Genomic DNA, 14,393 nt, shown 5'->3' with positions numbered 1-14,393 from the left:
CCCAGTATTTTCTGTATTGTCTGTCCCTGGTAATGTTAATACTCGTCCAGCCTGAACTCCACAATTTTTACTGCATTCCTAAAATCAGATTTGGGAGTGGAGCAGGGCCAGACTGCCCATCTGGCATTTCTGACAAATGCCAGAAGGGCCGATGGGCAGATGGGCCGGTCTGGCCAGTGACACCGAGGGGTGGGCAGGGGGCAGCCTCCACTCCTCAGTTTCTGGCCCTGTCAGTGTTCCTCTGCCTACTTAACCAGCGTCCCACCCCTCTTGTCACTTACTTTGGTGTGTCTGCTTGACGTCCCGGCGGCTCCTTTTGTGGCGCGACGTATGTGTCAAGGAGTGAAGAGACGCAAGATGAGGAACTGCAAAGAGAAGCTGCTGGGGCCAGGAGTGGGCTGGACAGGGAAGACGTAGTAGGTGAGGGGGGTGTAATCTGGTGGGAGAGGAGACACAGGACAGGGAGCTGCTGTTATAGGGATGGGGGGAGGGGTATAATCTTGTAGCAGAAAAGACACAGGAGAGGGAGCTGCTGTTATAGGGACATGGGGGTATAATCCGGTGGGAGAAGAGACACAGGGAAGTGAGCTGCTGCTATAGGGTCGGGGGGAGGGGTATAATCTTGTGGGAGAAGAGACACAGGACAGGGAGCTGCTGATATAGGGACAGGGATGGTATAATCAACAGAACTAACCGAATACCAAATGTCTGACACATGTTTGAATCCTCTGCAGGATGTCCCCTGTTGTGTGTATTTTAATACAGAAAATGATGTATACTCGTATGTTGTTCTAATATTCTAATATTAAATATATTTGTAAGAGCATAGACTAAGAAGTGGGAGGAGTCGGAAACAGTAAGGGGAGAAGTCTATGCCAGGAGCCAGGTGATGACACAAGTTGGGCCTGTGTGCTTTAAATTCCAGGGCCTATTTTTAGTCCCAGTCTGGCCCTGGAATGGAGTAAGATAAAGCAAGTAACTGTGTACTTGGACGAACCATGTTGCAATGCAAGGAGTGAAAATATATACATTTATTTTGCATGTGGGGTTAATATTGGCTGCTATTGCATGTAGCCCACAAATACAGGATAGCTTTATTTTTGCACTGCAATTTAGATTTCACTTTGGACACACCCCTCCCAAATCTTATCCTCTCAGCACATTTTATATCTGTCCCACCTGCAGTGTAACATGGTTTTACCAAGGTACACAGGGCCTGATTCAGAGCCGGACGCTCTGAACGAGCGCCCGCTCTGAATCAGGGCATTTTTTGTTTTTTTTTGGAGCGTCCTCCCGGATGCTCGCATAGCTGTGGGTTACCACCCACAGCTTATGCGAGCGTCCATGATGATGGTCGCGATGGTCAAGACCATTGCGACCATCGGGCTTGCGACGAGACCCTGCGGTAGGGTCTCGCTGCCGCAAGCCCTGGAGTGATTTTGGCTCTAACAGAGTTGACCCAGATGTTCCCATGGGAACGCCTCCGTCACCATCGACAGCACACCCCCTTTGGTGCGAGACCCGGAGCGACAGCTTGGCTGTCACTATCCGGGTCTCGTGCATGCGCATGACGGAGCTCCCTCCGTCGTGTGCATGCGCATTTGGGTACCATCGACCTGCTTGCGAGCGTCCTGTGCTCACGAGCGGGTCTGAATGGGACCCTCAGTTACTTGCTCATTTTTACTCTATTCCCAACTCTGAATCGGCCCTCTGTTCATTTTCCTTCAGGCATCAGTATCTGCCACTAGCCTCTGTGTTTGGGTTATGTGCACACATGGAGCCCTAACAAATTTCTGTACAAAGCAAACAAACAAAAAAAAAGGAAACTTGCCATCGTAAACCTCCAATAGACACTTTTTTTTGTTATACATTAGAAATAAATAAATAATGCTGGGTACACACATAAAGATTTTCTGTTCAACCAACCAACTAGTTGATTGGTTGGAATGAAAATCTGGTAATGTATGGGAGTAACTGATGATCAGCAATTTGCTCCTAAATGCCAGAAAACAGATGAAAATGGTCATTAGACAAGTTTGTTAAATGTTTGATCTAAACAATTTGTTCAAACAATAGTTTTGGTCCTTTTTCTGGCGTTTGGGAACAAATTGCTGATTGTCATTTACTCCCATACCTTACCAGATCTTCATTCCAACCAATCAACTAGTTGGATTGTTGGACAGAAAATCTTTAGGTGTGTATGCAGCATTAGACAGAGGTTCCCTGACGCGGTCCTCAAGGCTCCCGAACAGTCCAGGTTTTAGAGATATCCATGGTTAAGCACAGGTGACTTAATTAGTACCTCAGTCAATTTGATTTAACCACCTGTGTTCGACTGTGGATAGCTCTAAAACCTGAACTGTCTGGGAGCCTTGAGGACCACGTTTGGGAACCTCTGGTATAAGATGTTATACAATAACTAGGGATGAGCGGGTTTGGTTCTCAGAGAACCGAACCACCCGAATTTCGGGGATCCGGGGCGATCCGAGCCAAGCTCGGATCTCCCTGCCTGCCCCGGATCCCTCACCCAAGGCAAAACCTTGCAGTCCCGCTGTCAAGTCGCAAGGTTTTGTATTGAGCAGGCTTAATGCTGATTGACTGAGAGAGCCGTCTGTCATGGCTCTCAGTCAATCAGCATTAAGCCCATTTAATATGCACACAGGTAGCAAAAGAAGATGGCGCCTGACACCGCCGGCACCCCCCACTGCCGACACCACCGGCACCCCCACTGGCAGCATCAACCGCTGCCGACACCACCACTGCCGACACAGCCGGCACCCCTGCACTGCTGCCCCACGTGCTGAGGACACCGTCAGCGACCCCGACACTGCCAGCACTCCCACACTGAGGACACCAACAGCACCCCTGCACTGCCGATACTGTCAGCACACATGTACTGAGGGCACCGCTGGCACACCTACTCTGCCAACACTGCTGGCACCCTGCATTGAGAACACCCTTCACTGTCGACAGTCAGCAAACCTGCACTGAGGACACCGCTGGCACCCCCGCTCTGCTGACACCCTGCATAGAGAACACCCTGCACTGCCAACACAGTCAGCAAACCTGCACTAAAGACACCACTGGCACTGCCGACATCGCCGGTACCCTTCACTGAGGACACTGCCAGCACTGCAGCACTGCCATTCCATGTCCTGAGGACACCATCAGCAACCCCTGAACTGCCGACACAGCCAGCAAACCTGCACTAAAGATACTGCTGGCACTGCCGACATTGCCGGTACCCTTCACTGAGGACACTGCCAGCACCGCAGCACTACCATTCCATGTACTGAGGACACCATCAGCAACCCCCACACTGCCATCACAGCCAGAAAACCTGCACTAAAGACACCACTGGCACTGCTGACATCGCCGGTACCCTTCACTGAGGACACTGCCAGCACCGCAGCACTGCCATTCCATGTACTGAGGACACCGTCAACAACCCCTGCACTGCTGACATAGACAGCAAAGCTGCACTGAAGACACCGCTGGCACCCCACTCTGCTGACATCACCGGTACCCTTTGCTGAGGACACTACCAGCACCGCAGCACTGCCATTCCATGTACTGAGGACACTGTCAGCAACCCCGCTCTGCCGACACTGCTGTCACAGTAAGTGCACTATTGGTGTATCACACACTGCATACGTGTTTGAAATTGGAAGCTGAACTGCCACATGTTAGTGCCGCCCACTGTGTCAGTTAGCTTAGTCAGCCAGCTAGTTGGATGCAACCTTTTGGCCTTAACTAGATGAAAAAAATATTGTGAGGTTGTCAAAATTTATTGGAAATTACTGGAAATAAATGTTATTGAGATTAATAATACTGTAGGAACAAAAACAGGCCAATTTTATGTGATTTTAGTTGTTTTTATGATATTTTAAGAAAAATCCAGATCCAAAACCAAAACCGAAAAACAAAACACCAAGGAAAAAAATCCAAAACCAGATTCAGATCCAAAACCAGGGGAGATTCAGATCCAATACCAAAACACGAGGGTCGGCGCACATCTCTAACAATAACCAGTCAGAGACTAACAGTAAAAATGAACCATCACATTCTTGTAATAACCATGAGATAGATTGAAAGGCGCAAATAGCTTTTTGCACAGTTCCCTCCTTAATATAGCTTACATCTATATCCAGTCCAGAGCATAGCACAGATGGTAAAGTTTGATGTTCCAGGAGAACATCAAACATACTGATTTTCTGGACAGCATTTCTCACCCAACAAAGTGCTGAGTAATGATGCCATTACTTGTAAGTGGGACATTTGGGTTCCCAACTAATGGAGATAGCAGCACTAATGGAGTGTGAGAATGGACACTGGACCTGACTCAGACCTGGTCGCTAAGGTGTGCTCGCGATGAGCGATTTTCAACCATCTGCACATGCGTATAATTCGTAGTGCGCGTGCACAAGCCAGTCTTTGCGATCGGATTTTGGTTGCTCGTAAGCCACTATCAGGTCGGTAGTTTTAGTGACAGATAGTGCCGTTTGTGGGTGGTAATAGGGGAAGGAGCTTGTAAACGTGGGAGTGGTGTTGCAGACGCAGGCGTGTCAGGCCGACAAAACACAGTTTAATGGGCGTGCATAATTAGCAAAGTAGCGTCATTGTACACATCACCTGCATGTATTTGAGCCAGCACTGATCACAGTGCTTGCGGCGGGGAAAGGCAACCTCAAGGGCTGCGAGCAGCTCCGATGGCTCTCGATGTTAACGATTCATCAAACAATTCCAGGAGATGACGTGTGTTGCGAGGGGCGTCATTATACACTAGCGAGTGCTCAGTGCCATAGCTCAATAAGACACAGAGGGCGTTCTTACGCCACGCAGTGTGATTGAGGAATTTGAATATCCAGCCCCTTTTCGCCAGCGAGCGATCGCATCTTGCGAGCAGGTCTGAATGAGCTCCACTGTGTTTGACATTTGTTATCCTCAATTGAGAGTAAGTAGTCCCTGATATTCTGTATTAGCCAGACAGAATAAAGTATTCATGCTGCCAATATACACAACAGTTTTCATTTGTCCACTTCATCATGTGGAATGCGGAGTTTGCTTACCTCACAGGCCATCATGTCATGTGCGCAGGATAAAACCAGTGATATGTGCTCCCAGGAGGCCCAGGAAAGAAATGCCAGCCAGCTCATTGCAGCTATACTTCGGACTAGCACTGAATCCACAAATTCTCTCTCATCTCATATAGGGGTCTATTCAGCAATGAGGTTTTTTTACATACATGTAAATCCACTATTCATCAATGGGTTAATGGAGAAGATAACACAATTAATTCACATCTCACAGAGTACCACACTGTAGGGATCAGCCATTGATCTCTACAGTGCTTTAATGCTTTTTGCTATTCAGCAAAGCAAAAAGCGTTAAATTACTCGAAAAATATTTACTTTAGAATGGCGTTATATGAAGAAAATACATTAAATTACCCGAAAACTGCAGGAACAGAGGGAAATTTTCCCATAAGTCCCTGAAGTATTGTGTAACTCTGCCCAGTCTCCGCCCCTGCATTGCGGTGACCACTGGCAGTTAAGTCACCCTAGAGCATGTTAAACCTGCCAAAATTGATTGACGGGTACACAATATATTGTATTTAAAATGTATATATATGTATTTATATATACATTTTTGCATTTTAAATACAAAGGCACATAAATATACATATATACAGACTAATATAAAGTCTGTGTACACATGTCAATCACTTTGGACTGGCTGGATTTAAACTTACTCCTCCGTGGTCACCTCAAAGCAGAGACGGAGACTGTTCGAAAGCACATGACTGAGCATGCGCAGAAGCAGAAACAGAAGATATTGTTTTCGGAAACCAAAATCAATGCCTTCTGTAACATCGCAGGGACAGAGTGTTACCGCAACCGCTGTCCCTGCAAGAAATATACCTGAATAACAGCCATAAATTTCAATAATTGAAAAAAAATTGTGAAGATTCTGGGCAACATCATCACTGTTGGTGAATAGAGCCCTAAACCACATAAATCTTCCTCCCACCACATTTCACATGACTTTTCATCAACAAAAAAATGTTCATCACCCATGCCCCCATAAGCTGCAAATGTGTGAAGTGCTAACGATATTGCCGTCCCATTGTTTTTGGCCTGTTTAATAACAAACAGTTGCAGCACTTCATCCCTGAACCTCCCAAAAATATTTTAAAAATATGCCTGGTATTCTGTAACTAACCCCCCCTCCTTCTCAATGCTGCTCCTGGTGCCCCTCCATCACCTAGCACCCATTGCCTCTGGGAGTTATTCCATGGTTATTAAAGTTGTTCTTCTATGGAGTTGTGTATGTGATCTCGGCAGCAGAATCCTGGAGGTGGAAATCCAGATGCATGCAGGTAAGTTTTCTAACCCTTCCCTTAACCCTCCTCCGATCCCTATCCCACCCCTCCCACAGCCTAACCCTAACCTTCCCCTTCGGCAGCCTAACCCTAACCATCTCCCCCTCCCCTGCAGCATAACCCTAACCGCCCCCCCATGCAGCCTAACACTAACCCACCGCCCACCACTGAGCTTCAGTCTGTTGGCATTGTATGTCTGTGAACCATCCCAATGTCCTCTATGTCATTTTTATAATGAGGTTTCCAACAGCATATTCCAAATTTAAGATATACAGTAGTGGCATTACATTTTGTAATCAATTTAATGTGTACATAGCATATTTATTACCATTAGCTGTTTGCATTGCCCTACAGGTTGCAGGCTACTTTCTTACTCTGTTGTACATACATAGTTTAGTGTCATGAGCAAATATGGGTACCTTATTTATTTGTTACTTATTTATTTCTTATGTACAAAAGATGAACACAAACACACACATACACACAAAATAAATTTAGCCCAGTCACAATATGTTGCATTTAACTACCTTTGTCTTCTAACTATCATAAGGTTTTCAATCAATGTACAAACATTACCGCTAAACATTGTATTCCCATTATATTCATCAGACTTTTAAAGAGAGCAATATCACTTTTCCAAAATCCAATACAGTATATCATATAATTTGGACTACCAATCTCCAATTTGTAAGTGATCTTCTCATAAAAATAATTAATATGTGAAAAGCATGACCTTCATGTTGACAGTTTTATCAAATTATTTTCTACAATATATTTCAGAATACCATCCTTAGAACCCTTTCAAATAAATCACTCATGCCTGAAACCAGGTTCATAAATATATCATTTTCTTTTTCTGCTTTCATTCTATTTTTAAATATTAGTACCACATCTATTTTCCTCCAATATTATGGCATTAACCTATGAGGGAGTCCATAAATATAAGAAATAGTGATTTATTAATTACTCAACTGAGTTCCTTTAGTCCACATGGGTGGATGCCATCTGGGCTGGATGCATTGCAGGATTTATTTATTTATTTATTTATTAATACACCTCCTCCTGTTTTAGACAAGTTTCAGTTTCATATCTTTTCTGGTTCACAAAGTTATTTTGGGATTATACTTGCTAATTTAACCTAAAATACTTTCTTACTTATCATATTGTTTGTCTTTTACAGTACGTCAAAAGGTTATTTTTACATATGTTATGCAGTTGTAACAGTGTATTTTATTTATTTGGTCTCTTATTTATTAGTACGTTTTCCTGGTATACAAACTTTATGTTGAATAAAAGTTGCCCTTCTTAAATTCAATGAGCCTTGTAGAGTTGGATGTATGTTTTGCTGTGTATGCAATGCCCATAAATGACCCTTGTTTCTGATATGGGATGGGTACAGGATGCCGGTGCTCTGGATCCTAGTGGTCAGAATCCTGATGCTGGCATTTCAACAGATACAGACACCTGTCAGTCGGTATCCTAACCCTCCCTCCCCGATGCCTGAACCTAACCTCCCCTACTAGTGCCTAAACCTAACCTCCCCCTCCCCGCACTCCAAACCTAACATCCCCTCCTAGTTACTAACCCTAACCCACCCCCTTGTGCCTAACCCTAACCACTAAACCTAACGCTAACTCTCTCTCGAAAACCCCGCTACTTACGTTCGGGAGTCCGTCAGTCGGGGTGCCGGTGCTGGGATTCTAACAGGTGTCGGGTTCCAGCGCTGGCATTCTGACCACCGGAATCCCCGTGGTCTGGGATATTGACCACATCCCTCTGATATATTTAGTGAAATATAGATTAAGTATAAACCTTTAAAATTGCCAAAACAATATTTAGCATTCATGTTACTGAACTAATATTCCCATTTCAAGCTTATACCACACACATCTTAGCACACAATAACCGTACTGTAGTAAAAAGATAAATGTGATATAACATTTGGGGGAAAAAAATGTCAGACAAGACTACATAGTTGTTATAATTGTTGGTGTTCCAATAGCCATTGCTGTTCTTTCTCTTTATTAAGATCTTTGCTAACTATTTACAAATGTAAAGAGTCTGTTTTTGCTCATTGATTGTAGCTAACCTTGTTCTGTGTCATTTTATTACACTCTATGAATGGAAAACATCTCAATTGCAAAGATGGAATTAGATATGAAAGTTTAACCAGTACCATCTAACAGATCGTAAATACATCCAAGAAGGTCTCTGTCTAGTTAGTGATATAAAGTGTTATTCATTTCATATTTGAGTTATAAATATTTATAAAATAAAGTGTATTAAAGCAATTTGCTATTTGTTATATATAGTTTATGTGGTATGTAGAGAATTGTGCCAAAATATATGTGTATGTATATTTATTAGACCACATATTATTAGCTGAAATAAGTTTAATGAGGGTAATATAAACTGCATACATATTAGAAAAAGAACATTTTAATAATTGTTAAATCCTATGCAGGCCTGTTATTAGGAAGTCCTGTTTCCCTTTAAAAGCAAAAAGTCTATTATTTTCTTCAGTGGGAAGTTTTCACATTATATTTCTTCTTTCATATGTAGTTCAACACGTGGCACTTTAATTTCCCTTTTCTCTGTAAGGGTCTGGTAAGAACGTGAACTGTGTGGGGTCCTGAGGACAGAGTTTGAGAACCACTGCATTATACCATGCCAGTTATAGTTCTCATACCTACAGAAGAGTTGTTTAACCCTAAAAAGTTACCCTTTAATACAAAATGACACAACAGATAAACTAGTTAGATGAATCTGTTAACCAATGTGCAACTAAAGATAATGTGAGTTTAAAATACAATCACAATTTCAACAATGATGTGTAAATAAATTAATTAAGTCATAATTTTTAACTTATCTGTTTAATTTGTACACATTACAATGGAAAAAAGTGCTGTCCTATAACTTGAAAAATATGTGCATGGATTTCAGGGATTTGTAATAGAAGTACATAAATCTTGGTGAGTTATTCCCATATTGAAAGAAGTTCTCAACCCATCTTCATTTTAAGTATTGGATTGCATTCAATATACAAAGATAATATATGGAACTTTAACTTTTCTTAATTGATGCTTTGCATTCAATTCTATCCCCTGAACACTACAACTGTTTTGTGCTATTCTATTGTTTACTGTTCCCACTGACTTGTTTGCATGCACTGGCTAGCTCTGGTTAGCTCACAGGGGCGGAGGGAAGGGGGTATCAACAACATTCCCAACCCATGATAAACACACACACATTTATGTAATATTTTTTTCTTTTCTGTCTTTTCCCTCCTGGATTTCCTTTTTCCTGTGTCTGACTCTCCCTGTCCCACCTGCCCTCTCTGTGTCTTTCTCTCCTGCCCTTCGTCTTTCTCATTCTCCCACTGTTGTTTTCCACTTACCTCTACCTCCAGTTTTCCTCAGGCATGCCGCCTCCATCCAGTCACCAGAGGAGCAGCATCAGTCAGGTGGGTGTCCATCTCTTCCTTTAAAAGCCAAGTATCAATAAACATACCTAAAAAACAATTATAATTATATAACTGCAAGACAAGATGCATATTGTAGGCACACTGCAGTGACATTACATTAAGTGGTGCACCTAAGGAGGGTTTCCTGATTCTCAGCTTTCCCCCACTCAGCTCCTCGTGTTGCAGATGTGTTGAGAATAAAGTGTCAGGGGCAGATTGGGCCGCCGTGAAATCAGGAGATTTCCCGCTGGGCCGGTCCCCCCTCCCCCTCTGCTGGGCCGCAGCGCTTGACATTTACCGGTGGCTCTGATGGCCGCTACCGCAATTGTGCAGCGGCAATGCGCTTCACTATGCATGCACAGAAACTCACTTAGAAGACTAAAGTAAAATGGCCATGGGAGGGCTGCTGCGAACTCCCAGCTGCAGCAGCTCCTCCCATCGGCCATTTTCGGAGCTCGTGAGTGACAGCTCACGGCTTCGCCTCCTGCAGTTACACGTGCAGACGCCAGGAAAGCAGCCACACATTGACAGGACTGAGAGTGGCGGCGTCTGCGGTAGGCTGGCTGGCTGGCAGCCAATTAGTTCAGAAGTGAAGCGCATAACTTGTTCAAGTTTGTATTGTTGACTTATTTACTTGTTGGGTTATCATGTAACTTATGTACTTAAGTGTACTACAGTGTGTGTATTACATAATGCAGGGGTCGAGGTGGGGGTCCCTCGGTTCCTATAGTTTGAACTAAAATGTTTAGTGTGCTGTGTGTGCATTACAGCTATGACTTAGATAAAAAAAATCAACATCACATGTGACATAGAACTCCTTTAAATATATGTAATATGACACAGAGGACTACTTAAATATATATGTATATAAAATAAATACATATATATATATGCACATATATAAATATACCTATATATGTACATATATACAGTTGTGTGTGTATATATATATATATATTTATATATATATATATATATATGCACATATATAGACATACACATACATACTGTACATAGTTTTTTTTATATGACGTGTTTATTTCTACATTTATTTGTACTTCTGCATTTAATATGGATGGTGTGGGTGCATTTTATATACACAGTCCAGGAGATAGGAAACAGCAAGTTTCATATGCAGACTTTGGAGTAGATGTATTACAGCGGCTCTTATTGTGCCGCTATATCACTTCCTGCTTCGCCTCTTTACCGAGGCGAAGCAGGAAGCACTACTGATGAGATGTATAAACATCTCATAGGCTGGAGCGGGGGAGCAATAACTCCCCCCGCTGGCGCTCCCCGCTAGAGACCGCAGTGAAGCCCTAGTGCTGATGCGCTGTGTCTCAGTCCCGGCCGGCTCCTCTGAGCATGCGAGATCCCCGCGTGCAGCCTGGATCCGGCAGCCACAGCAGCAGGGACAGCGCTGTCCCTGCTGTGGGGATAGGGCAGTGTCAGGCTGTAGCTGTCGATAGTGTCAGCTACAGCGGGCCGAACGGTCAGGCGATACCAGCACCAGTATCCCAACCATCGGCATCCCGAAGGTAAATATCGGGCTGTTAGGGGGAGGTTAGCGTTAGCTAGCGGGGTTAGGCATTAGGGGGAGGGTTAGCGTTAGGCACCGGGGAGGGAGTGGTAGGATTAGGGTGCAGGGAGGTTAGGTTTAGGCACTATTGTGGGTGGTTAGGTTTAGGCACCAGGGAGGAGGTCTTAGGTTTATGGGGAGGTTAGGTTTAGGCACTAGGAAGGGGGGTTTAGGTATAGGCACCAGGGAGGGTTAGAGTAGGGGTAGGGGTAATACTTACCTTTTAGTTCCTACGGGTGTTGGGACTCTGGCTGTCTGGATGCCGCCGTCAGTATTCTGAACAGCGGCATCCCGACAGCCGAGATTTCATACCCAACCCATATAAATATATATATATATATATATATATATATATCTGATGTGATGTTCATAATCAAGTCACACCAACTGCTAACCAATAACTTGTTAATGTCGGGCAGAATGTTTTCTAATTTATTTTTTGGCAAAGTTTTTATAAATAGTGAGATCAGCACGGAGAAGGGGAGTGACATTATGTACATATGTTTGATCCTTTTGTAATTATTTTATATAGCAATGGCGTAGTATGTATACAACATTATAGGCTTGATTCTTAATCATATACAGTGACAATGTAGGTTGTCAGTGGAGTAGTGTTTTTCATCTGCATGGCATCATGCATACATCCTGATGATGTTCATACAGAGTCGCAGTTCTTATTCAGATGCAAACATGAAGAAGTGAATTAGAAATGTGTTGGGTGTTCCTGGGTGGTTACAGGATGTTGGCTAATTAGACACAGATGTAATGTAGTATGGGTGTGTCATTGGAGTGTTGCACAAGGAAGTCTGTGACTGTGTGCAGCTCAGAATCAGGACCTATGAGGAGGGATCCCGCCCTCTCGACCGACTCCACCCCCTCAACAGACCCCACCTTCATTAGGATTGTTTCCAGAAATTTCCCGGGATGGTTTTGCATCCCAATCCACCCCTGTAAAGTGCTGTTGTGTTTGTGAGTCGCTAGGGCAGTCTATAACTTCCTCCATAGCACTGCTCACTTATCACATACATTTATCATATAGTTTCCTGACTACTTAAATGACTGCTGTTGTTAAGGAGCTGACCCTGTGAGATAAAAACATTTGTTGATCCTAGTGGGTGCCGTATACTATGTCAACTCACTTTCTTACAGCTACAGGCGCTATTGGGGGTGGTTAGGTTTAGGCACCGGGGAGGAAGTCTTAGGTTTATGGGGGTGGTTAGCTAAGAACCTTACCTTTATGGGGGTAAGCTACAGGTAAGAACCTTCTCTAATACATGTTTTGGAATTGGATCAGTGGCTCTTACAGCGTTTTTCTTGGATAGGAAGAATGAATATCATTAAAATGAATGTCCTTCCTAGGCTTTTATATTTAATGCAAATTACTCCAATTGGACTTCCCACCTCGCTTTCTCTCTGAAGTTCAAGCTCTCCTCTGCAAATTTATATGGAGGGGAAGGAAAACTAGGTTTAAACATGTAATTCTCTGCCGGCAAAAAAGTTGTGAGGGGAAACAAGTCCCCATGATCTCTACCTACTACCATGTTATTGTTTAAAATAGGGTTTTGAGCTGGACCTGTGACTCTGGAGGACTGCAATGTGTAGAAATAGAATCCACATCCTCCAACCTTTATCTGCGGATGCTCTCCTGGTGCTCTAAAATAGTGTGTTTATCTCATCCAACCATTGGGCCTACTCTGGAGACATGGAGGAAGTTACGAGGTAAAAGTGATATCTCTCCTGCACCATTTCCTCCTGGAGTTTCGGGGAAGGCTAGGCTCACTAGGGTATGCCATGTACTCTCTAAATGTCGGTTTCTTTCCTTTCAGGAGCTCTGTTCTGCCATTTCTTTGGCTGAATGGTGTTCTTGGTTTAACCTTCAGCTTCAATGCTTTATTTTGTCCGTTGAAGGACTCTTGGCTCTATCTAGAGACCTGACCCCTTTGAGTCTATGTGCTCTCATCAAAAGGCCCCTACACATATTGTCTATGGAATTTATAAGATTTTACTACATTCTGAGTTCCCTGCAAATCCTAATTTTGCAAATGCTTGGCATCGAGATACATCAACAAAAGGAATACAAATTAACTGGGAAAAAGTGTTTCAGATTTCCATTGCTTGTTCTTCTAGCTTAGAGGTATTGGAGACTCAATACAAAGTTTTAACTAGATGGTATTGTTACCCGATAATCCTTCACAATTCTTCCCCTCTGTGACCCCTCTTTGCTGGCGTTGTCACACGGAGCCAGGTACATTGATTCATATATGGTGGGATTGCTCCCTTATTGCCCCATTTTGGCAGAAAATTATAGCCTTGGCCTCAGAAATAATAGGTTATTCAGTATTCCAGGACCCTGATTTTTGTTTACTCTCTCATTCTAAGATTCCAGTATCACAGTACAAACATCCCTTCTCAAGCATATTAAAAACACTGCTAGGGCGGTCCACCCTGTACACTGGTGTTCACACTCCTTCAGTGTGGGATTGGTGTCAATGCCTTAATTTTTACATATCCACAGACAATATTTTTCATGCAGCTCCTTAGAAGCACTCTGAGTTTATAGCACTGTGGTCTCTCTGGATTGAATTCAAATCTACTCCCTCATATAAGTCTCTCCTTCAATGAGGATGACCTTTTGAGCTACCCTACTAGAAATGAGGGTCTGATTTAGACCGGCTCGCGAGCACTGAGCGCTCACAAGCAGGTCGATGGTGCCCAAGTTTGATTAAGATATCTGTTTGTTCTCTGGATTTGACCTTTCCCCTCTCCCCCTCCAAATTTCTTATCTTCTTCTCCTTTCCCTTTTTCTTTCTTTTATATTTGAGAAATGTTTCTTGAAGTATTTGTTCTACATGTTTCTATATCGTTATCTATATTTGTTTCTACACTAAATGTTGTTTCTAGATATGTGATGCTTTTATAAGTATCAACCAGTATTATATTATATTACTTGGTTTCATCTGCTTACTATT

This window comes from Taudactylus pleione, unplaced genomic scaffold (assembly GCF_031769625.1).
Source record: "Taudactylus pleione unplaced genomic scaffold, aTauple2 ptg000041l, whole genome shotgun sequence".
Classification (NCBI taxonomy): domain Eukaryota; kingdom Metazoa; phylum Chordata; class Amphibia; order Anura; family Myobatrachidae; genus Taudactylus; species Taudactylus pleione.
This window is presented reverse-complemented; position numbering follows the sequence as displayed.